The sequence below is a fragment of the Pan troglodytes genome, chromosome 9 (assembly GCF_028858775.2).
Source record: "Pan troglodytes isolate AG18354 chromosome 9, NHGRI_mPanTro3-v2.0_pri, whole genome shotgun sequence".
Lineage (NCBI taxonomy): Eukaryota > Metazoa > Chordata > Mammalia > Primates > Hominidae > Pan > Pan troglodytes.
The window spans coordinates 43,342,282-43,369,190 of NC_072407.2; the positions used below are offsets into that span (position 1 = coordinate 43,342,282).

Consider the following 26,909-nt stretch of genomic DNA (forward strand, 5'->3'; position numbering starts at 1 on the left):
AATCTCTATACCTCTAAGAAATTTGAATCACTGATAGATTTTTCTAGCACTTATATTCTTTGTTTTTTGCCTTTTACTTGAGGAATGTAATTAAAGAGAGGGAAGGTCAGGGAAAGAATAGCCAGGCTGAATTAAAGAAAAACAAAGAAACTTCCAGTTGAAACCAGATTATAAGCATACTTAGTTTCAAAATTGAAATCTATCATGTCTTAATAAGAAATAGTTAAGATAAAAACTGCTGACATTATGTTGAAAAGGTAGGGGATATACAAATTATTACACAGAATCCAATGGCAGGAAATACATCTAAAACTTATGAAAAACAAGGCCAGCACTTTGGGAGGCCTGGCGGTAGGGGGGGCATTGTGGATCAGGAGGTCAAGAGTACGAGACCAGCCTTGCCAATATGGTGAAACCCTGTCTCTACTAATAATACAAAAATTAGATGGGCGTGATGGTGCATGCCTGTACAGCCCTCAATCCCAGCTACTCAGGAGTCTGAGGTAAGAGAATTACTTGAACCCAGGAGGCGGAGGCTGCAGTGAGCTGAGATCACGCCACTGCACTCTAGCCTGGGCGACAGCGCAAGACTCTGTCTCAAAAAAAAAAAAAAAAAAAAAAAAAAAGAAGAAAAAAAACTTTAATTAAAGAAGCAAAGGTCAAAATTATTTTCACTATCTCAGGTCTTCTGCAATCCCTTATTTCACTGTATTCATTCTCTTTTTGAGGGTTCTTCTGTCCCTGTTTTGGGATGCTATGTCTAACACCTATGGCCTAGAGCTCCATGATCACAGGTTTGCCTGATACGAACCAACTAGTGTTTCTGTGATACTCTTTCAAATTTCTAAGGGTATTGAATTAATGTGATTTGAAGCAAGAGTATACTTGCACTTTTAAAGATATGGTCAGGGGATTGAAGGTCACATTTTAGCCTCTACTAGGTAGGAGAGCAAACATTCTCACAAGGCGCAGAGATAAATTATCCGGAATTCATATTCACACTTTAAATTATCTTTTAAAAACTTGTAAGCTCTGGCCGGGCGCAGTGGCTCATGCCTGTAATCCCAGCACTTTGGGAGGCCAAGGCGGGCGGATCATCAGGGCAGGAGATCGAGACCATCCTGGCTAACACGGTGAAACCCCGTCTCTACTAAAAGTACAAAAAAAAAAAAATTAGCTGGGTGTGTTGGCCAGTGCCTGTAGTCCCAGCTTCTTGGGAGGCTGAGGCAGGAGAATGGCGTGAACCCGGGAGGCAAAGCTTGCACTGAGCCTAGATCATGCCACTGCACTCCAGCCTGGGCAACAGAGGGAGACTGTCTCAAAAACACAAACACAAAAACAAAAACAAAAAACAACTTATAAGCTCTACATTTTAGGGTTTTTAAAATTGCTTTAAATGGTTTGGAATTTGTTTCTTATCGGGGTAAAAAGTATGTATTTTTGTTTGTTTTTGTTTTTTGCTTGTTTTTTGTTTGTTTGTTTGTTTTTTTGAAATGGAGCTTTGCTCTTGTTGCCCAGGCCGGAGTGCAATGGCGCGATCTCGGCTCACTGCAACCTCTGCCTCCTGGGTTCAAGTGATTATCCTGCCTTAGCCTCTGGAGTAGCTGGGATTACAGGCGCCCGCCACCACACCCAGCTAATTTTTTGTACTTTTAGTAGATACAAAGTTTCACTATGTTGATCAGGCTGGTCTCGAACGCCTGACTTCAGGTGATCTACCTGCTTCGGCCTCCCAAAGTGCTGTGATTACAGCCATGAGCCACTGCGCCTGGCCAATAATTATAAATTCACAGGAAGTTGCAAAGAAATGTATAGGGAAGTCCTGTGTACCTTTCTCCTAGCTTCCCAAAATGTTAACATCCTACACAGCTATGGTACAATATCAAACACGGAAAGGTGACATTGCTATAATCTACAAAGTTCACTCACAATTCACCAATTATGCATAATTACACATGCATTCATTTGTGTTTGTGCAGGTATATGTGTAGCTCTATGAAATTTTACCACAGAAGTAGGCCTTCATAACTACGGCCAGTCAAGATACTTTCCTTTAATCCACACCCATCTCCAACACCTATTCCCAAACTCTATCAACCAGTAATATCTTCTACATCATTATAATGATGTTATTTTGTATTACAAAAAATGGAATAATACATATCATTTTGAAATTGGCTTTCTTTATTCAGCATTTTTTTTAGATTAACCTAAGTTGTGTGTATCAATAGCTTTGTCCTTTATATTGCCAAGTAATATATGGCATGGATGTACTAAAGTTTGTTTAACCATTCATCCATTGTAGGACATTTGAGAGTTTCCACTTTGGGGCCATTATGAATAGAGCTGCAGAATACATTAATTTATAAAGTACTGCATGAAAATGTCTTCATTTTTCTAAAGTATATTCCCAAGAGTGCAGTTTCTCTGTTGTATTGTCAGACTACATTTAAAAAGTAACTTCCAATTATTTCCAGAGTGGCTACATATTTTACATTCTTATCAGCAATTATGAGTGACCTAATATTTGTGCATTCTTGCCAGCCTTTGGTGTTATCATAATTTTTAAAATTTTACCTATTGTATAGGTGTATAAGTGAAATCAGTTTTTTACTTTGTAGTTCTCTAATGGGAAATGATGCTAAATATCTCTTCCTGTGTGTACTTGCTACTTGTATATCCTCTTTGTTGAAATGTCTGTGCATATTTTTTGTCCATATTCGAAATGGATCATCCTTTTTTAACTGTTTAGTTTTGAGAATTCTTTATGTATAATAGGTACAAGGCCTTGTTAAATATGTGCACTGTAAATATTTTCTCCAAGTCTGTAGCTTATCATTTTGTCCGTTTAATTGGGTTTTTAAAAGACAAAACTTTTTTACTTCTGGTAAGATGGAATTTATCAATTTTTACTTGTATGGCTTATGCTTCTGATATCAACACTAAAAACTCTTTGTCTAGTTCAAAGTCCTGAGGATTTTCTCCTATATTCCTCAACCTCATAAAATCATCTGTGAAATACAGCTGACATCATAATTGATGGTGAAAGAGTAAATTTATCCCTCTAAGATTAGGGATAAAGCAAGTCTTCTGTTCTCACCTCTTGTATTCAACCTAGTACTAGAAATTCTAGCCAGGTAGTAAGTCAAGAAAAAGAAATGAAATGCGTAAAAATTAAAAATAAAATTGTCTCTATTTGCAAATGACATGGTTGTCTATGTAGAAAATCTCAGGAAATGTAAAGAAAAAATAAGCAAACAACACTTCTATAATACACTGGTGAATTCCTAAAAGTTTCAGGATATGAGATCAACACAAAAAAATTCAATTGCATTTCTACATACCGACAATGAACAAGTAGAACCAAATAAAAACAATACCACTTACAATAGTTCCAAAGAGAATTAAATATATATATCTAACAAAGCATATATAAAATCTATATGATGAAAATTATAAAATGTTCACTAAAGAATTCAAAGAAGGCCTAAACATCTGGAGAAATATACTATGGTATAGATTTGGCACAGTCTCGGCTCACTGCAACCTCTGCCTCCTGGGTTCAAACGATTCTCCTACCTCAGCCTCCCGAGTAGCTGGGACTATAGGCACGTGCCACTGTGCCCGGCTAATTTTTTTTGTATTTTTAGTAGAGACGGGGTTTCACTGTGTCAGCCAGGATGGTCCCGATCTCCTGACCTCGTGATCCACCCGCCTCGGCCTCCCAAAGTGCTGGGATTACAGGCGTGAACCACCGTACCCAGTCAGTTTAACGCAATTCTTGTCAAATCTCAGCAAGTATTTTACAGGCATATATAAGCTTCTTCCAAAATTTATATGGAAAGAGAATGTTCCAAAATTACCCAAAAAAATTTTTTTAAAAAAACAAAGTATTAGGAATCATTCTTCTCAATGTTAAGATGTCCTACATAGGTGCAGTAATCGAGATAGTATAGTACTGGTGGGAGGATAGTTACACAAACCGAGATAATAGAATAGGAACCCAGAAATAAATCCACACAAATATACCAAATTAGTTTTTGACAAAGGAGCAAAAGCATTTCAGTGGAGGAAGAAGAGGCTTTCCATAAATGGTGTTAGAGCAGTGGGATATCTATCAGAAAAAATGAACCTTGGCCTGGACTTTACACCTTATACAAAAATCAAAAGGATTATAGACTTAAATGAAAATTGCAAGGTTATAAATCTTCTAGATAATTTGTTTTAATCATCAAAATCTAAAATTGCTCGCATGTAGATGAAGTTAAGAAATAAGAATAAATTCCTTAAAATAGAGTCAGAATTAGCCTGCTTTGAACAGGTGCATCATCATTTAAACATTGTAGAGAATGTTAGTAAACCCCTTCATAAAAGAGGACAAATAGAATAAGTCCATTCTTTGATATTTGATACATGAATACTCCAGTCAGAGAAATTCTTATTATGACTCAGTGATAATTATCCCCTTACTTTTTCCTAATTATTCTCAGAACTAGACAGTATGCAGGAACAGACCAGGGCCATGCCATGTAAATGGTCTACTTTGCCACAATTAATCTATTCATGAAATATATGGAACGCCAGCTGCATCACAGTAGAATATCACTAGTAAACTAAACACTTTCTTCCCAGAAGTCTCTGTCCTTGCTGTGTTTGATAAAATAAGCTGCTATATTTCGAGTTTCTATATGTAGAGACTGTTCAGGAAATGTGGGTGAGTCCTGTCAATAGCCAAGAAACTGAAGCCCTCAAGTCTATAGCTTCATAGCAACTGAATTCTGCCAACATCCACATCAGCTTGAAAGTGGATCCATCACCATGGTAGACTGAGGAAAGATCATAATCACAACCTTGGCTTCAATTTTCAGTTAAGACCCCAAAGCAGAAATCCAAGCAAAGCCATGTCCAGATTCCTGACCCCCACAAACTGAGATAATAAATGGATGCCATTTAAGTGGCTAACTTAGTGGATATATGGTTAGGTAAAAATAGATAAATAATTCATACTTTAAGAAGCCTGCAGCTTTGATGTATTACTTATTATATCTATCACATATACAGCCTGACTCATGGATAAATGATGATTATCAGTTAATATTTAATAATGACTGAATGAATAACGCAGGTACACAATTGCTCTCATCCCTGTTATATGTGTATAGATGACAAAGGGGGCAGACTTAAAAGAGCCATGTGGTTTTTTGTTTTTGTTTTTGTTTTTAATCTTTCTGAATAAGCAGATGGATTCATTAGTCCAAAATGAGTAATTTTAAAATGTCAAGTTCATCGGGTCACGTGATATACCAAAGGATACCTTAGGATTTCTTTCCTCGGTTAAAAAAAATAATAATTGTTAGCATGTGAATAGCAGGGTGAAGTTGGCACTTCAGAGTCTTTTGGAAGCTTACACTTTCAGTGCTTTACAAAGCTGATATGTGCTAATTTCAGAAAAAAAGCTGAAATTAGCATCAGGAAATTATGATGGCCACAGGAGGTCAGAAATTTGTCAGTTCTTAACACCTTGAGCGGTAGAGAGAAGAAATTTAAGTCTGAGAGTTAGATTTGCTATAGGCGTGTGGGTAATTAGCACTCCACTACAGGGTATGTGAAGAGAACAAAGGTAACAATTAAAGTCAGCCTTATGGTAGCTCCTTAAAAGGTTCTTCATAGCAAGAGGATTTAAAATATGATTTTCTCTGGATTCCAATGACAGTAATGGAACAATAAAACAATTTTCAGTAATGCAAAATAGGTATAAAGTTTGGAAAGAAAAAAGCAAAAATAATTTCCATAGGAATTACTAGAATAAAGATATTTAGCAAGATATCAGAATATAGTCAATATAAAAAGATCTATTTTGTGTCTATTTTCTCATGAACTATTAGAAAATAAAATTTCTAAGAATGACATGTGAATTAGCATATATACTCATAAAAGCCTAGGAATAATTTTAACAAAAAACAATGCAAGATTGGCACACAGAACTACAAAACATTGCTCATAGAAATTAAAGAGAACTTAAGTAGAGATACCACGTATATGGACTAAAAAAATTAGCACCTTTTAGATATTAATCACCACCAAATTGATGAATAAATTCAATGCAGTACTAATTAATAAGTTTTATTGGTAGAAATGTGCAAGGTAATTCTAAACTCTGCACATTGAAAAATCAAATAACTTAAAATAGTTAATAAAATTCTTAAAGACAAACATTGAGAATTTATGCTACCTGATTTTTAACTATTGTAAATATGACAGTGTAATAATTGTGTGAGGATAAATATATAGATCATTAGAATAAAGAGTCCAGAAATAAAGCCACATATTTAAAGAAAATTGAGTTTGATAAAGGTACAAAAAGAAAATAAATCTTTTCAAGAAATGATATTGAATTAATTTGATAAACATTTATGAAATAAGTTTTTATTATATAATACATAAATATGTATTTGAATTAGATGGGACGTAATTACAAAGCTAAAACTATAAAACTTCTAGAAGAAAATAAATAGGATCTTGTGACCTTGGGTTAGGCAAATAATTCTTAGGATACAAAAAATCACTAAGCTAATGATAAAAGAAAAAAATTAAAAATATACTTTATGAATATAAAACGTTTTTTCAAGGGAACCATTAAAAATATGAAGAGGCAAGCCTGAGATAAATTATTATATATATTCCTTTTTCTTTTTTTCTTTTTTTCTTTTTTTTTTTTCTGAGACGGAGTCTCTCCCTGTGGCCCAGACTGGAGTGCAGTGGCGCGATCTCCGCTCACTACAAGCTCTGCCTCCCGGGTTCACGCCATTCTCCTGCCTTCCGAGTAGCTCGATCTCGATCTCCCGACCTCGTGATCCGCCCGTCTCAGCCTCCCAAAGTGCTGGATCACGAGGTCAAGAGATCGAGACCATCCTGGCTAACACAATGAAACCCCGTCTCTACTAAAAATACAAAAAAATTAGCGGGCGTGGTGGCGGCCGCCTGTAGTCCCAGCTACTCGGTGCTCGGCCAAATTATTATGTATATTCCTGACAAAGGATTGGATCTAGAATATTTAAATACTCTTAGAAATCTATCTTAAAAATTATTAACCTCGTTTTTTAAGTGGTAACAACTTTAAACAAGTACTTCACAAAACAAGAGATATAAACTGCCATTAAGCACAAAAAAGTGCATAAAATCATTATTCATTAGAGAAATAAAAATAACTGTAAAAAGATGACATTTACAACTACTGGAATGGCTGAAATTTTTTAAAAATTGACAAATATAAGCAAAGATATGCATTGGTAAATACGTGGAGCAAGTAGAACCCTCATACATTTTTTAAGAGTATAAAATAACTAAAACATTTTGGAAAGCTGTTGGGCAGTGCCTTCTGGTGGGTGGCAGCCTCTAAGATAATCCTCAGTGATCTCCATCCACATCTTTGAATTCATGCCCTTGTGTGATCCTTTCACCTTGAGTGTGGGCTGGACCTAGGGACTTACTTCTAATTAATAAGATAGAGGAAAAGTAATGGGATGACATTTCTAAAATTAAGTTACAAAAAGATGTTCCATCTCTGCCTTTCTCTTGGAATCCTCACTCTGAGGGAACCAAGCTCCCTGTGGAGAGACCCATGTGTCAAGAAACTGATGTCTCCAACCAAAAGCCAGCGAAGACCTAGGTATGAGCAGATACTGCCCCTTTTGGGCCTTGAGATGAGGACAGTTCTAGCCAACCCCTTGATATCAGCTTTGTGTGAAAGCTTAGGTCAGAGGCATATAGCTAATTCATGCCTAAATTCACTGCCCACATTTTTTTTTTTTTTTTTTTGAGACAGAGTCTCACTCTATCACCCAAGTTGGAGTGCAGTGGTGCTATCTCGCCTCACTGCAACCTCCGTCTCTGGGGTTCAAGCGATTGTCCTGCCTCGGCCTCCTGAGTAGCTGGGACACAGGTGCGTGCCACCACGTCCAGCTAATTTTTTTTGTGTTTTTAGTAGAGATGGGGTTTCACTGTGTTAGCCAGGATGGTCTCAATCTCTTGACCACTGCCACCTCTGCCTCCCGACGTACTGGGATTATAGGCATGAGCCACCGCGCCCGGTCAAATGTTTGATGTTTTTAAACCACTAATTATTAGTGTAATTAGTTACACAGCAATAGATAACTAATAACAGTTATAAGTTAAATATACACTTAGAAAAGAATCTGGTAATTTCATTCCTAGGTATTTACCCAAGGAAAATAAATGCAGATGCTTGCACATGCACAAATTCTTGGGCAAAAATGTTCAGTGTCTTGATTTTTACAAACTTCCAAAAATGAGGAAAAACAAACAAAATCAAATGTCCCTCAAGAGAAAAATGAATAAATAGTTGTGGTATTCATAAAAGTAATACAATTCAGCTATAAAATAATTACAGATACATGACATAGATGGGTTGATTAAAATGTATTGGCTCAAGAAATTTTATAAATCTTGTGGAAAAGATGTCAGGATTCTTAGCAGCAGCATTCAGAACAACTACGTGAGCAAAGAATTGGGAGACTTTTCTGGAAAGAAAATAACAAATTTCATTATAATATATTAGATAACTAATTATGGCACCTACTACATTCAACTTCATTTCTAGGTAACACCATGTTAACAGTTGTCTATTAAGAAAACTCACAAATCCTTTTATTTATTTATTTATTTTTAATTTATTTTAGGTGACTGGTTTTTGCAACACCGATGTACTCTGGCTCAAGGATTATTTGTGCAAACCTAAAAAAATGACTCATGAAAAAATTTGCTAAAAAACACTTTACACAATAAAGTTATTTTAACTAGCTAATCATATTTATCTAGAATCTGAAAAATGTATTCCTGATTAATTAAGGAGTAAAGGAAAAGAAACAAAAACAGATGCTATGAAAGTGAACATCTAGTCTAAAGCTTTTCTAACAATATCATAATATCACCTGTGGAGCATTTAAAATGAAGATTCTGATTTAGTAGGATGAGGGTGGGGTCTGAGAGTCTGCATTTATATTACAATTCCAAGTGATGTCAGTGTGGTTTCACCAAAGACCAAATTTTGATGAGCAAGGACACAGTCCACAAGAGCTATCTGCTTTTGCAAATCTCCAGGGCTTTCACATTTCAGTTCTAATCTATTTATCCCACCCCTGTTTCTTAAGTTGTCTTGAATCTGTTCTTGCAACTTAGTCTTCTTAACACAGAAAATAAACATACAGTACGTTTCATAAGAATTCATTCCATTAGTTCACTAACAGTATTGAGGATATAATGATATTTGTATGTCTCACCATCACTTTTTATTTTGCAACATTTTGACCTTGATACTACCTCTTAATAAACATTTCTCAGTGAATTCCCATCCATTTTAATCTTGGAAAATATGTGGCAGCTGAACAAAGTTCTGGAACCAATGTCTTTGAAGTCTGGACTCACGTTACTCCTCTGCTTGTGTCATCTCAAATTTCTCTTCGACTAAGAAATGGTTTCTATGTGACATCTGCCAAAGCCATAGTTAGAAAACTAAGCAGAGATGTCAGTATTTCTTTATCTTGGTCCAGCCTCCCTACTATCTACCAGGGTGCCCCTTGGCAAAGTATTTTCTGAACTTCAATTGCAACTCTTAGAAACTGTAGATCAATATATTAAACAAATTAGGAGGCTTATAAACAAAGATCATGTGGCCAAAATGTTCAGTATTATTCTAATTTTTGCTGGAATTTTGTCAGAAAATGAGAAATTTTTAAATCTGTCTTTGTACTAAGATTATTATAGTACAAAATGCCATCCTAATAGTCGAACTACATCTGACCATTTCAACAGTTTGATTCACCCAGGAATTCAACGTCTACCACATCAAAAAATAAAAGTAAAAATAAGGAAGCCTATTAAATCTACATAGAATTTATTTCCTTCCAGTTCACATCCTTATCTATATCTATACTAACTTTAAATTAATCGCCCTTCAACCTTCACTTTGAGCCTATCCCTTGCCTTTGAACGTGGTATATTGATAACAGCCTACTTGGTATTTGCACTTCCCCTTTATCATTGAACTGTGCCTTATGCCTCCAAGTTCTCAGCAACCCATGTTGCCAAGTCTTGAAAAGTCAAGCCAGGTGTAAGTGTATCCCAAATATTGTATAAAAATACATATACTAAAAATTGGTTTATTTGTTGTTTATCATAAAATTCAAATTTAATCTGGTATCCTCTATTTGTATTATTTAAATTTTGCTACCTTACTCCATGACTCAGGGTCATGGAGAACCAGCCCAAACATGTAGATCAACCTAGATTTGACTGCAAGAAACATAGCTCTGCTCTGTCCTCACACACTACCTCTACAAGGACCACAGGACCAATAAAATGCGTCAGTCCAAACCCCACAAATTATTTGTACCCCAAGCAAATAGAAGTCTTCAAAAACCCAGCATGGCACAGACAATATAGACACATACATCTAAAAATATGGAAGAATATATTTTTTAATAGCATTGTATTTATATTAGCTATGCCCATTATCAAATGGCCCAGAGCAGCGGTTTCCAAACAGTGGAGATAAAAATGACAGAATAGCTTCGATAACAGTGAATTCGTGTGTGCAGTAAACTTCTCTAGGTCAGAAATTGTGTTACAGATTTTTTTTTTTTTTTTTGAGACTGAGTCACGCTCTGTTGCCCAGGCTGGAATGCAGTGGTGTGATCTCGGCTCACTGCAACCTCTGCCTCCCAGATTCAACTACAGGTGCTCGCCACTATGCCCGGCTATTTTTTGTATTATTATTATTATTTATTTTTTTAGTAGAGACGGGGTTTCACCATAGTGGCCAGGCTGGTCGCAAACTCCTGACCTTGTGATCTGCCCACCTCGGCCTCCCAAAGTGGTAGGATTACAGGAGTGAGCCACCACGCCTAGCCACAGATATGTTTTTGAAATGTATATGGATGTAATGAATGCAGTGCAAAAGTCATTAAAATTCACTATTGAATTCATAGTAGACTTTTGTTGTTCTTTGAGGTGAGATCAGAAATTATGATGTCATGCATCTACTCAATTTGCTAATTATTTTCAAGAGCTGATAAGACATTAAGAGACATTTAAATGGAGGTATTCAGAGAGGCAGATACATGTGTTCAAATTTGTAAATATTACCTTTTCAGGTTTTAGGTCCAGTCGACATTAACTGTCTAGGAAAATGAGAAAAGGATTCAATTGTACTACCGAGAAGTAATGCATGAAATAATATTTTCAAAGGAGTAAAAAGCAGCCATTTAATCAGGGTAGGCACATGATGGCACCGCATCTGTTTCCCATCATTCTTTCCTTTTATCAGAAAGCCCGCTACAGCAAACAGAATGCGGGCAGCAAAAGAAGAAAGATGAGGGTGTTTTCCTTTAAATCTTTGGCCAGCCATACACTTACTTCGAAAAAATGGAACAGGGGCAGACAGCAATCAACACACACAAAAAGCGAAAGGCAACCTTCTTTTTAAAAAGAACTGCACTCCACTGGAAAGATACAGATAAAAATCGGTTCTGAGTAGCAGCCGTATTCACTTTGTGTAATACACTACTCAAAGCCAAATTTGCCAATCATGATAGATGATTAAAAACAAAAATATCTGGTTATTTTACAAAAACTGCTTTCTTCTACCACAGATTTATTAAGGCCATCTGCATTTATAAACGTTGGGATGAGGTGAATTGGGCCAGTATGAGAAATTTCTGGCTGTTTTAGGCGTGGCACTAATCCTAGGTGAGCCTCTGGCTTGTCTAATGAAGGCTTATTTAATACAAGTTAGCTCTCTAGGGGCCAGGAGAGAGGGTCAAAAACATTTGTGCCTCAGTTCATGTGTTATTTGAAATAAATAATCTGGATTTGAGGCATCCTACCTTGAAAAAAGAAAAAGAAGTTATTGCCAAATCTATTATTCCCATGGCCAGAGACAGTTGTGTCCAGATCTATGTGTAACAATAATTATTAAACCTCTTGATAAAACTGTAAACCTTACAAAAGAGGAAAGTAGAGAAAAGAATAATATTCTCTCTTGATATCTGCTATGAAGAATTCACCAGGATTACATTTGTCAAGAAAACCCACCCAGGTGCTATTTGAAAGCTGTGCTTAAAAAGGATATCAAGAAATACAAAACAAGTGAAATCCTGTGGCTGTCTTTTGAATATATTAATTCAAATAACTGCAACAATTAGAAGCAAATTCGATTCGGAGACTGTATTAGTTTGCTATGTTTGCCATAAGAAAATACCACAGACTAGCTGGCTAAATAACGTAAATTTATTTTCTCATGGTTCTGAAGACTAGAATTGCAAGATCATCAAGGTGTCTGTAGAATTGATTTCTCCTGTGGCCTCTTCCCTTGGCTTGTGGATGGCCAGTTTCTCATTGTGTCCTTATGTGTCTCTTCTAAATACATCACTCAGGCTGCAGTAGGTCATACATAATAGCCTCATTTTGACTCAATTACCTCATTTGACCCTATTGCCAAAGGCAGTCATATTCTGAGGTATGGGGGTTAGGGCCTCAGCATATGAATTTGGGGGTTCATAACTTAGCTTATAGCAGAGAATTTTACAGTACACATATATACTCCTAGGGATTAAAGCAGCTTTAAATGAACTTATTTTCTACACAACTATTCACAGTTAACATTAAAATTCTACTTTCAGAAGAAACTAATAACTACAATCATGCAAGAACAAATAGCCAGTGTGTAAAGCTGCTAAAGTGATTTCAAGTACTTATTTCATCCAAAGATAGAAGCCAGTTTCTTAAAGTGTCTGAACCTAACTTTTCCTGTCTGTAAAATGGGTCATTGTAATAGAGAGGCCTTAACGTAAGTTAGTACTGAGAATCAAAAGTTTGTGATTAGGTGATACATGTCCATTTATTTTCTCATACTGTTTTACTTACAAAAAGTATAATTTAAAATCATATTTCCATGTTACTTGAATAAAAGTTAAATACAGAGCAAGAGGATGAAAAGGACTGAACAGTTAATAAATAAGGTATTTGGAAAAATTGTTTTAGAATTTTTAAACTAGTTAAAAACTACAAAGGTGATGTGCAGACATATAGTCTATCTATCTATCTGTCTATATATATATACACATTGCTTTAATAGTAGCTTTACCTAAATATAATTTGTATGATATAACTTTCTATTTAAATTCTATAATTCAGTGGTTTTAATATATTCGTCGATAAGTACAGACTTCAAAAGTCAATTTCAGAGCCTCCCAGTAAAATGTATTTTAAGAAACATTCATGTTGGAGAGTGTATCAGTATTTTATTTCTTTTTATGACAGAATAATATTACATTGGAGGTACTATATTGTATTTATCAATTCATCAGTAGATGGTTGTTGCTACCTTCTCAGCTATTATGAATGATGTTGCTATAAAAATTTATGTACAAGTTTATAGGTGAATATGTTTTCATTTTAGGAAGATATGTATCTAAGATTGAAATTGCTGAGTCAAATTGGAACTGTGTTAAATTATTATTTTAGGAACTACTAGACGATTTTCAAAGTGACTGTGCCATTTGCATTTTTACCTGCGGTGTAGAAAAGTTTTCATTTTCCGATATTAATCAATACTTGTCATTATTTGAGTGTTTAAAATTATAGATAACCTAATGAATATAAAGTGGTACCTAATTGTGGTTTTTATTTACATTTATCTGAAGACTAATGATGTTCAGCAGTTTTTCATGTGCTAATTGGTAATGTGTATATCTTCTTTGGAACATATGTATTCAGATTGTTTTGTCCGTTTTTAATGGAGTTAGTTGTCTTTTATTGTTGAGTTGTCACTCTTTTTACATATTCTACATATGAATCCCTTATCAGATACACTATGTGTCAATATTTTTCTCATTATTTGGATTCTTTTTTCACTTTTGTGACAGTGTTTTATGGATCATAGAAGGATTTAATTTTCATGAGATACAATTCAACTTGTTTTCTCTTTTGTTGCTCATGCTCTTGGTATCCTATCTAAGTATCCACTGCCAAATCTGAGGCCATGCAGATTTACCCCAATGTTTCTAATAGTTTTATTTTTTACATATAGATTGGTGATTCGTTTTGGACATATTTTATTTATGGAGTGAGATAAGTATACAATTTCATTCTTTTGTATATGACTGTTTAGTTGTCCCAGTACCACTTGTTGAATAGATAGATTATTCTTTCCCTGTGGAATCATCTTGTCACCCTTGTTGAAAATCAGTTGACCATAGACACATGGGCCTTTTTCTGGACTCTCAATTCTATCTCATTAACTTATAGTCTATTATCATGCAAAATCCATACTTCCTTGATTACCATATTCTTGCAGTAAGTTTGAAAATCAGGAAAGATGAGTCCTCACAAATTTGTTTTTGTTTTTCAGGATTGCTTTGACTATTCTGGATCCCTTGTAAATTCCATATAAATTTAGAATCAGTTTGTCTATTTCTACAAAGAAGTCATTTAGGATACCGATAAGGATAGGCTGAATCTGCAGATCGACTTTAAAATTACTACCATTTTAACAATATTCTATTCAAATCTGTTAAAATAGAATGTTTTTCTACTTCTTTAGATATTCATTTCAGCAATGTTTCATAGTTGTCAAAGTACAAGTTTCTCATTTATGATGTGTGTTAAATAATTGTCTCCTGCTTGACTCTACTAAAAACATTATTGTCTTTCATTTTTGGATTTTTCATTACAAATGTGTAAAAATATTTTTTCTTTTTGTATATTTATCTTGTATCCTGAAACATTACTTGTTTATCAGTTCTCATCATATTTTTCTGGATTCCTTAGGATTTTATATATGCATGATCAAGTCATCTATGAATAGGTATATAATTACTTCACCTTTTCAGTCTGGGTGACTTTTCTTTTTCTTACCTATTGGCATCCATAAGGCCTTTAATACAATATGGAACAGAAGTGGCAAAACTACATATTTTTATCTTCTTCCTGATCTTAGGGGGAAAAATCCAGTCTTACATTATTAAATATGATGTTATTGGTGTGTTTTTCATAGCAGACTTTTTATCAAATTGAGAAAGTTCCTTTAAATATATAGCTTTTTAGTGTGTTATTGTGAAATGGTGCTGGTGTTTTTTCAAATCTTTTGAGATGATCACACATTTTTATTTTCTTTTAAATTTTTCTTACACTAACAATTTTTGGATAACAAACCTTGCACTCATAAGATAAATTCCACTTGGCCCTGGTGTATGAGATTTTAACATGTTGCTTGATTCAGTCTGCTAATACTTTGTTTAGGATTTATGTCCAAATTCATAACAGGTATTAATTTTTAGTTCTTATCTCTTTATTTGGTTTTCTGTCAGGGTAATTCTGGACTCATAAGATTATTTGGAAAGTATTCCCTCTTCCATTTTTCTGAATTGTCTGAGAAAATTGATAGTAATTATTTTTTAAATGTTTGATAGAATTCAGCTGTGAAACCATCTGGACCTGAGCTTTACTTTTGGGGCAATTTTTTACTAGTTCAGTTCCTTTACTTGTTACAAGTCCAATTAGGTTGTTTATTTCTTCTTGCATCAGATTTGATAGTTGGTAGATGAATTCTTCAATGTCATCCCTGTTATCTAATTTATTGTCATAGAACTGTTCATATTAATCTTTTAATCACTTTTTATATCTGTAAAGTTGATAGTAATATCTTTCATTTTTGACTCTAGTAATTTGGGTTCTCTTTTTTCTTAATCACTGTAGCTAAGTTTTTTTCAATTACATTGATCTTCTTAAAGAAGCAGTTTCTTTGGCTGGGCACTGTGGCTCACACCTGTAATCCCAGCACTTTGGGAGCCAAGGTGGGCGGATCACAAGGTAAGGAGATCGAGACCATCCTGGCTAACACGGTGAAACCCCGTCTCTACTAAAAAAAAATACAAAAAGTTAGCCGGGTGTGGTGGCATGCGTCGGTAGTCCCAGCTACTCGGAAGGCTGAGGCGGGAGAATTGCTTGAACTTGGGAGGCGGAGCTTGCAGTAAGCTGAGATTGCACCACTGTACTCCAGCCTGGGCAACAGAGTGAGACCCCATCTCAAATAATAATAATAGTAATAATAATAATAATAAAATAGTTTTTTCACTAGATTTTTTAAATTTTCAATTTTTATTTATTTTTGAATTTTTATTATTTCCTTCATTTGGCTTCTTTTAGTTTGTTCCTTCTCCATAAGGTGGAAGGTTTAGTTAAGATCTTTCTTCTGTATTAATATAGGTATTAGGTAAAGCTTTTCATCTAAGCATTGCTTTAATTGGATCCCATATACTTAATATGCCAATTCTTCATTTTCATTCACCTCAAACTATTTTCTAATTTTTCTTCTTTTTTTTATTTGATGCATTTAATCATTGAAGAGTGTTGTTGAATTTCCAGCTATTTTGAATTTCCCAAATTTCTTATTGACTTTTATTGTCTCATTCCATTGTGGTTGGAGAACATACTTTGTATTACCTTGATTATTTTAAACTTATTGAGGTTCATCCTAAGCCTACTACGTGTTGCATTTCAGAGAGTTTTCCATGTGTACTAAGCTCTCCCTAGCTGTCCTATCCATTATTGGAAGTGGGGCATTGAAGTCTTCATCTGCTATTTTTGAATGATTTACTTCTGCCTTCAATTCTGTTAGTTTTTACTTTATATTTATTGGGACTGTAGTTTTCCTTTTTTAAAAGTTAACTTTTTTAGGGCAGTTTTGGATGTCCAGTAAAATTTAAAAGAAGGTTTTAAGACTTCTCATATCGTCCCAGCCTCTACATGTGCATAGTCTCTCTTACCATCAACATCCTCACCAAAGTCGTACATTTGGTACAAACGAATCTACATCAACACATAATAACACCCAAAGTCCATAGTTTACACTAGAGTTCACTCTTAGCGTTGTACCTTGTATGGGTTTGAAGAAATGTATAATGACATGTTCTCCCCATTATAATACACAGAGCACCTCACTGCCTTAAAAATTCTCTGTGCTCCATCTATTTATCTCTTTCCCCACCCCTAAACCCTGGAAACCACCGATGGTTTTACTGTCTCAACAGTTTTGCCTTTTTCAGCATGTTATATATTTAAAATCAAACAGTATGTAACCTTTCCAAATTGACTTCTTTCCCTTACTAATATCAATTTAAGATTCCTCCATGTCTTTTTATGGTTTGATAGCTTATTTATGTTTGTTGTTGAATACTATTGCCTGGATATACTACAGGCTATTTATCCATTCACTTACTGAAGAATATCTTGGTTGATTCAACATTTTGGCAATTATGAATAAAGCTAGTATAAACATCTATGTGCAGGTTTTTAAGAGATATAAGTTTTCAACTCATTTATGTAAATACCAAGGAGTGTGGCTATGGATTATGCTTAAGTATATGTTTAGTATTCTAAGAAACCTCCAAACTGTCGTTCAAAGTTCTGTACCAGTTTACATTCCCACCAGCAATGAATGAGGGTTCCTGTTGCTACACATCCTCACCAGCATGTGGTGCTGTCCATTTTCTAGATTGAAGCCATTCTAAGAGGACCATAGTGGTATGCCATTGTTGTTTTAATTTGCACCCTGATGACATATGATAAGGAGCATCTTTTCATTTGTTTACTGCCATCTGTATACTTTGGTTTGGTTTCTACTTAAGACTGGCACAGTTTTAATTTTTTTCTTTATTATTCAGTTTTAAGAGTTCTTTGAGGCCAGGCACAATGGCTCATGCCTGTAATCCCAGCACTTTGGGAGGCCAAAGCGGGCAGATTACAAAGTCAAAAGATCGAGACCATCCTGGCCAACATGGTGAAACCCCGTGTCTACTAAAAATACAAAAAATTAGCTGGGCACGGTGGTGCACATTTGTAGTCCCAGCTACTAGGGAAGCTGAAGCAGGAGAATCTCTTGAACCTGGGATGCAGAGGTTGCAGTGAGCTGAGATTGTGCCACTGTACTCCAGTCTGGCGACAGAGCAAGACTCCATCTCTAAAAAAAAAAAAAAAAAAAAAAGAGTTCTTTGTATATTTTGGATGATGTTTACCATGTGTCTTCTGCAAATATTTTCTCCCAACACCCATAGCCTTGTCTTGTTACTCTCTTCAAGTTTTCTTTTTCAAAGCATATATTTTCAATTTTAATGAAGTCTAGCTTATCAATGATCTTTTTCATGGATCTATCTCTGATGTTGTATCTAAAAAGTCATTGTCATATCCAAGGTCATCTAGGTTTTCTCCTGTGTTATCATCTAAGAGTTTCAGAGTTTTGCATTATATATTTAGGTCTATGATCTATTTTGAGTTAATTTGGTGGAATTGTGTAAGATTGGTGTCTAGATTTATTTTTTAGATACTTGGTCAACAGTTGTCTTTTTCTTTGTGTACTTTAAATATATTATTCTACTTCTTCTTGTCTCTGTTGTTTCTAATGAATAATTTAGCTGTTCATCTTATTGGATTCTCCAACAATGCATCACCGCGGATAGATCCTTCATCTCATGAGTAGGGGCAGAGGAGAAGGATGCCCTCCCTTCTTGGCTATATTCACGTGGAATTTAACCTCTGCAACATGTAGCTGGAGGCAGAATAAGTAATGTTAGCATCCTGCCCCTCCAGAGTATATAGTCCTTCAACTAAGAAAGAAAGTCCTTTGTTACTGGTTTTAACAGTCTGGATTGGAGTTTTGCCTTGTTGAGCCTTGTTGATATGGGAGAGAGGATTATGGGTGTGAGTCTTGGTCTGAATACTGCAAACTTTCACAGATCTTTTGAAAATTTAATAGTTTCCTGAATAAGTGTTTCTTCACTCACTGTATGCACTTAGTGCCATTTACAGAGCTAGTTTTATATATGTAAAACTACACACACACATATTCTATATACATACACATATATATACACATGCACATATATATACATACATGTATAACTCATAACTATATATATCTATATAAAATGTTACTGGTTTTGCTAAAGAGGGTTCTGAGGAGCTCCTCTCCTCTTGCTCTCATTTGAAAGTAGAATCTCATATATATGTATACACACACGCATACATATATATACACATATATACATATATTTAACTTTAGATTTCTCAATGTTATTTTATGTTTATCCCTGATGAAGACTATACAAAATAAGAGTAATGACAATAGTAACAGCAAATAATTATAGGGACATAAATAATTTGTCTATATTCTTCTGAAGATTTGAGCCTTAATTCTGCTGAAATTAACTGTCAATAGACAGATTAATGGGCCAAAATGTACACATATTTATTTACGTGCATGGAGACACAGAAAATATAAATCTCAAAGAAGAACCAGATTTATTAATAGTATTTCCTTTGTACAAGAAAAGGAGATGGGGGAATAAGCAATTTAAGAGCTAGTAAATGATTTTCAGAACTGTTGATTCGGCCCAAAGGAAGAAACTGTAGTTTGTAAATGATTCTCTTTGAAACTGAATGGAATCTAAGAACAGACTATAGCTTGGGACAAAGTCTGTCTAGGTGTGGTGACATTCCTCAGTCATCCTGAGATGAGTTTAATCTTCCCTGATTAATGAAATTCCACAGATGGCATCAAAGGCAATTGTGTTTCTTCTGAAGGAGCTTCAGATAAGGGAACTTCAGAGTTCCTTCCACCCTGTTCTTAGGAGAAACAGGAGAAAGTCAGAAAGTCCTTGGTCCTGAGCCTGTTTCTAAAGCCTTTTCATTTCCTTCAGTTTGAAGTGCTTAGCATGCCAAAGCCTCATACTTTGAGGTATCTTTTTTTGAGCCTCAACATAATATTTTTGAGCACTGTCTAGATGCAACACTATGCTTTTTTTCTTTTATGGACACTATTTAATAGTGTTAAAATATTAATTAAAATACTTTAATAATGTCTACAGAAGAAATAGAAATATTTTATCCCTTTATTACTGATAAGGAAACAGGGTGAGAAAGTCTTTAGCAGATTCATTCAAGAATATATGGCAGAATCAGGCATTCTACTCAAGTCTCTCACATAAAACCCCTTATAATGTAATGTATAATGTAAACAATTATGTGACTTATAGACAAATGTTATTAAGAAAAATAGAGTCACGTATTCTATCTAAATTTCTAGCTATTAAATAATAAAATTAGATTTTGATTCATGAAATCAATATTTGGACCATTTTTCTAGAGTACTTTCACCCAAATTATAATTGCTATAAATTTATATAAATTATAATTGTATAGATGTGTGCCTTTTAAAAATATAAGTGTTATAATCTATGTTTTTGGGCTGTATACAAATATTTAGTCGACCGTGCCCGGCTGCCTATAAATGTTAATATCGTATCTTGGTCGGGTGCAGTGGCTCAAGCCTGTAATCTCAACACTTTGGGAGGCCGAGGCGGGCGGATCACCTGAGGTCAGGAGTTTGAGACCAGCCTGACCAATATGGTGAAACCTCGTCTCTACTAAAAAAAAAAAAAAAAAAATACAAAAATTATCCATGCGTGGTGGCGGGAGCCTGTAATCCTAGCTACTCAGGAGGCTGAAGCACGAGAATTGCTTGAACCCGGGAGGCGGGGGTTGCAGTGAGCCGAGATAGTGCCACTGCACTCCAGCATGGGTGCCAGAGTAAGAATTTGACTCAAAAAGAAAAATCTTAATATCACATCTTTTTTTTTTTTTTTTTTTTTTTTGAGATGGAGTCTCGCTCTGTCACCCAGGCTGGAGTGCAGTGGCGCAATCTCGGCTCACTGCAAGCTCTGCCTCCCGGGTTCACGCCATTCTCCTTCCTCAGCCTCCCGAGTAGCTGGGATTGCAGGCACCCGCCACCACGCCCTGATAATTTTTTTGTATTTTTAGTAGAGACAGGGTTTCACTGTGTTAGCCAGGATGGTCTTGATCTCCTGACCTCGTAATCCTCCCGCCTTGGCCTCCCAAAGTGCTGGGATTACAGGCGTGAGCCACCGCACCTGCCCAATATCATATCTTAATATTCATTATTTTTTATGTTTTATCCTTAAAAGTAAAGATTATAAGAATACACAACCAATTCTTAACAAAATTTCAAAACTAAAATGGCAGCAAAAAAACACAAAGAAATAAAAACAAAAACAAACATTCCAAATGGGAAAGAGGAATTAAAAACGTCTGTCTTAGACACAAAAAACAAGCAAATACAATAAAACTGGGAAAGGAAATGAGAGTTAAAGAAAAATTACAATAAAGCGTGATCTTTTTTATGGAGGGATTAATATATGAAAAGAGGTTGGAAACAGCTCTGATGGTTAGGTTCACTCACTCGTTCTTTAAGAAAATATAAAGTTTCTATGATATGGCAGCTATATTAGGAATTAGAGCATGAGGAATACAATGTTTCCTTCTCTAAGGAGCTCATCTTCCGATGAAGGATAAAGGCACAATTAATGGTATATTTTGTATTCACAGGTGAGCGCTCTGGTATATGTATGATACTATGGAAACAGCAAAGAAAGAGCACAGACAAGATGCATGATGATGAGGGGAGAGTTTAGAAGAAAGGGCTAGCAGTAGACATACTGCTCAAGTTGATGAGAAGATAGAGGAGGGATTTCCCAGCCTGAGAGAGCACATTTTGAAAAAGAATAGGGACCTAAGAGAGAATGAGATATTAAGGCATCCATAAGTAGCTTACTGTGGCTGAAGCACCAAATTAAATATAGGTGAGTGATTGGAGAGAAATGTTGTAGAGATAAGAAGGAGGGCCCAGCATATTTGTCTGGAGACCTGGAAATCTGAGTCATCTTGAGGAATGAGCTCAAAGCAGAGGGAAGAGTGCCATCTATTGAATCTCTGCTACTGAATGCTGTAGGCTGTCTAAATCTTTCACTTTGCAAGTAGTCTGATCTTCCCAATGTCCTAAAAGCCTAGCAGCCTAGAATTTTGTTAACTAAAGGTAGATGCTTTACTTATGGCCATTCTTTATGGCCCATATTTATGTGGCTGTTTTGCAAACTCTCACTTTATAAATAAGTATACCACAGTTGAGAAACTCCCCAAGGTTTCACATCAATAGACAGTTATATATCTTTTTCCTTTTTTTTTTTTTTTTTGACAGTGGCACAAAAATTTCTGTCTTCACAGAAAAAGTTGGTATTTTTTAAAGTGCCTGCTTATTTTGTAAGCCGATTCAGGGTTGAACTTTTAAACCTGCTGGAGACATCATACATCTCTTGTAGATTTCACTTATGCTTGATATCATTACAAAGTCATTTTGAGTTTGTTCCCATGATTCACTTTGAAAGGTAGGATACTTTTTATAGTACTTTAAATTATTTTTTCTAAGACATTTAGAGAGAGAAAGAGAGAATTTTGTCACTATAATCAGAAACATCAGACATTGTTCTCACCTCTCATTTTTTCACAAGTGTCAATCTTCTGCCATGACAATAACATATAGTGTGCGTGAATTCAAAAAACAAACTTAATAATGGCATTATTATTAATGCTATTGTTATCATAGAGGTAGTCGTACTAGTTATTATAGAGTAGTGAAGCTGGTAGATTTGGGATGGGATTAGACATTCTGATGGATGAATATATACAGGAAAAATGTAATGACGTGAAAAGCCAAAACACAGCTCTAATCAATTTGCTACTGTTGTGAACAGATTTCTGCTGGACAGTTTAAAGCAGCCTCCTAAACAAAAAGATACATCTAAAAAGTTAAGCATAATGTATTCTCAAAGCCTCTTTTAATGAAAAGTGTACTTGTTTTGCATTGCTCTGAAAACATTAAAGGTAACAGTCAGTAGATTACGTTTTCAGGAGTGTGGCATTCTTAGGGACCTATTTTTTCTTTCTTTTTCTTTTCTGTCTTTATCTTTCTGTCTTTCCTTTCTTTTCCCTCCCTCCCTTCCTTCCTTCCTCTGACAGGGCCTTGCTCTGTGCCTCAGGATGGAGTGCGATGGCACAATGCAGCTCACTGCAGCCTCAGACTCCTGGGCTCAAGTGATCCTCCTGCCTCAGTCTTCCAAATAGCTGAAATTGCAGGTGCATGCTACCACACCCAGTTTATTTTTTAGTTTTGTTTCATTATGTGGCCCAGGCTGTTCTCAACCTCCTGTCCTCAAGCAGTCCTCCCACCTCAGCCTCCCAGAGTGCTAGGATTATAGGCGTGAGCCATTGTATCTAGTCTATACTACTACTTTATGAAAGCACTTGAACACTTGATTCTGAGGTCTTTATTCTACCAATTTTCAAAGCTTGTCTACAGAATACACTTTGATGGTGATTCTGCAAAATTAAATCATCATTGACAATTCAGAAGACTCAAGAACATCTTTTTTTTCCCTAAATGTTTAATTGAAAATAGGCACTTTGAAAAAGTTACTTCAAAATGTTGATATACGTACATTATCTTAAAGGGCTTCTTATTGCCTATATGGTAAATGCTAAAAGCCTTAGCAAACTACTGTAAGCAACTCCACTATCTGACAAACAGGAAGCATCAGTTTATCGTGGTTTCCAGTGACTTATCTATATGAAGCCACAAGTCTGATCAGGATGGTGTCTTCACTGTCTTTTACATTCACTCTTATTTATGCTTCTCTTTGACTATCTAAAATGGTATTCCTCCATATCTTTCTAATTATGTGGGCCTGTGCTACAATTATTTATCTGTCTACCTATTTATCATGTAACTACCTATGTATTAAGTGCTGATACAAGTTGTATCTCCTCTTTGAATCCTTTTTTACAACTCTATCTAAGGCACTGTCTTTTCTAAACAACCATGGCATTTATCATTGGTATTCCTATTCTTTCTTGCTTACATCCCTTTATTCATTGACTCAAAAATAATGGTAATATAACTCCCATAGGTAACAGGTTCTTAAAACATATAAATAAAATTTGTGTGAACTGTAATTTGTTCCCAGCATCTGGAAGGCATTAATTGGTTTTTGTAGAAGACATTCAATATAATTTTTAGCACAAAACTTTGAACATATTAATCAGCAAATATTTATGTAAAATTTAAAAAATTTTTTTCTTTCCATTTTGAAATCTGAACGTGTGAAACTTTGCAGAATAATGTGTGGTAATTCTAACAGTTCTTATGTCATATAGACTACTTTTAATCTTACTCATAACCAAGGTATTGATTATGGCAAGCTATATTTTGGCAGCATAAAAAAACACCAAATATAATACTTCAAACTCAAATGATTTTTATTCTTCACTCATGTAACATTCCAAAATAGATATTATTAGCATAAACAGAGGATAAAGGGTAGTATAGATGTTTCTGCTCCATGTACCTTGGGAAATTAAGTATTTTCATCACATGCCTAAGTAAGTGGCACACTCCATCTTAGTCAGCTAGAAGAGGAAATGACAGTGAGGAACTCAGTGGGAGGTTTGTATGAGTTAGGCCTAAAAGCAACACATATTATTCCCATTCACAATTCCTTGACTAGAATTCAATCAAATGGCTATACATAACTCTGAAGGAGCATAATAAATATAATCCTTTTGTGTGTTCATAAAGAAAAGAAACTCATTTTTGTAGAAATAGTTAAACATGTTTTAGTGGTTTATGGAAATTTTCTATTATAATCTATTAATATCACAATGATTTATATTCTCTATTAATATTTTAATATACTGTTATATTATCTTTACATATACTTTTAGGCCTTTTATAAACAAGGGAAAAAAACAAGATCAGAGAGATCCTTAAATGAAATTCTAGAATATTTTGTAAATAAAATTCAATAACATGCTATATAGGAACCCATGAAGGACACTGTATTTGCTAGGGTTCTCCAAAGAACTAGAACCAGTAGAATACATGCGTGTGTGTGTGTGTGTGTATGCAGGAGAAATCTTACCCTATTTCAGAAAAAAAAGCCTTTTTGTTTTATTCGGGTCCTCAATTGGATAAAGCCCACTCATGTTAGGAAGGGCAATCTACTTTACTCTGTCTACCAATTTAAATGTTTATCTCATCCAAAACACCCTCACAGAAACACCCAGAATAATGTTTGACCAAATATCTGTGCACCCCATGGCCCAGTCAAGTTGACACATGAAATTAGCCATCATAGATACCAGTGAATTACATTGCTTCATACATATTTTGGTGTCATTGACTTTCTAAAGTTAGTGTGGACCCAGTCCTCTTTCATGTCTTGAATGTAGATTGAGAGCGAACTCATTATCATTTTCATCATTATCACTATCATCATTCTAGGTGGATACAAAAATTAAAATATTTGAATATTGAAAGTATTTTAAAAATCAAAGTAATTATCCTTCTTTTCACCATTCTGTCAAGTTTCTAACCAATCAAAGTAGGAAAACAGAAGAAAAAACAGTTACAAGTAATTAATAGAGATGTAGGTGTCATCAGACTAAAACAAATTTCAAAAAATGAATTATTTGGGCCAGGCATGGTGGCTCACGCCTATAATCCCAGCACTTTGGGAGGCCGAGGTGGACAGATCACGAGGTCAGGAGATCGAGACCATCCTGGCTAACACAGTGAAACCCCGTCTCTACTAAAACTACAAAAAAAATTAGCCGGGTGTGGTGGCAGGTGCCTGTAGTCCCAGCTACTCGGGAGGCTGAGGCAGGAGAACGACATGAACCCAGGAGGCAGAGCTTGCAGTGAGCTGAGATTGCGCCACTGCACTCCAGCCTGGGTGACAGAGTGAGACTCCGTCTCAAAAACAAAAACAAAACAAAAAAAAGAATTATTTGTATAAAATATTCTGAAAATAATTTAGCCAGTGTTTGTGAACTGAAATAACTTAATTGTAAATTTGGTTAGAAAGTTTCAAATCTTCTCTTAAAAAAAATATAAGCAAGGATTTTCATGTACCACCTGCATTTTAAAGAACATAATTTTTCTATATGAAAAAAGTGCTTGTGAGTATAAATGGGAACATGGTGGATTTTCATAATGGCATTGTAAAGGCAACTATTTGCCTACAGAGTTTAGAAGAAAGCAGACATTTTCTGAGTCACATATTCACTTTTACCAAGTAATATAATCAATGCACATAGTCAAAAGAAAGAGAACTTCTTTTTTCTCTTTTCTTTTCTGTAGGCATGATTCCTCTTTGGCTTCCCATTTAAATTTGATGAAGTTTTCATCATTGCAGTAACTAGCATTATGTCTTTTTTTTTTTTTTTTTTTTTTTTTTTTTTTTTTTTTTTAGACGGAGTCTTGCTCTGTTTGTTGCCCAGGCTGGAGTGCAGTGGCGTGATCTTGGCTCGCTGCAAGCTCAGCCTCCCGGGTTCACGCAATTCTCTCGCCTCAGCCTCCCGAGTAGCTGGGACTACAGGCGCCCGCCACCACGACCGGCTAATTTTTTTGTATTTTCAGTAGAGACGGGTTTTCACTGTGTTAGCCAGAATGATCTCGATCTCCTGACCTCGTGATCCGCCCGCCTCGGCCTCCCAAAGTGCTGGGATTACAAGCGTGAGCCACTGCGCCCGGCCTATGTCTTGATGAATTCATAAAGAAAGACATTTTTTACTTCACAGGTCCAAAATTAGTGATCAATGCATTGGCCTTCTGAGACAAAATAAATAGGGATTGATATCAAATCTTGTATCTAGCTTCAAAACAAACAAACAAAATGAGGCCAGGCAAGGTGGATCACGCCTATAATCCCAGCACTTTGGGAGGCCGAGGCAGGTGGATCACGAGATCAGGAGATCAAGACCATCCTGGCTAACACGGTGAAACCCCATCTCTACTAAAAATAAAAAAATTAGCTGGGTGTGCTGGCGGGCGCCTGCAGTCCCAGCTACTGGGGAGGCTGAGGCAGGAGAATGGCGTGAACCCCGAGGCGGAGCTTGCAGTGAGCTGAGATCGCGCCACTGCACTC

The 26,909-nt window shown here is 35.5% G+C and overlaps 1 long non-coding RNA gene across 1 annotated transcript in view; it reads left to right on the forward strand.

Moving 5' to 3' along the window:
* The window catches only part of LOC134807296 (uncharacterized), a 222,816-nt gene that overhangs the window by 11,832 nt on the left and 184,075 nt on the right, over positions 1-26,909 (forward strand). The window lies entirely within an intron of this gene.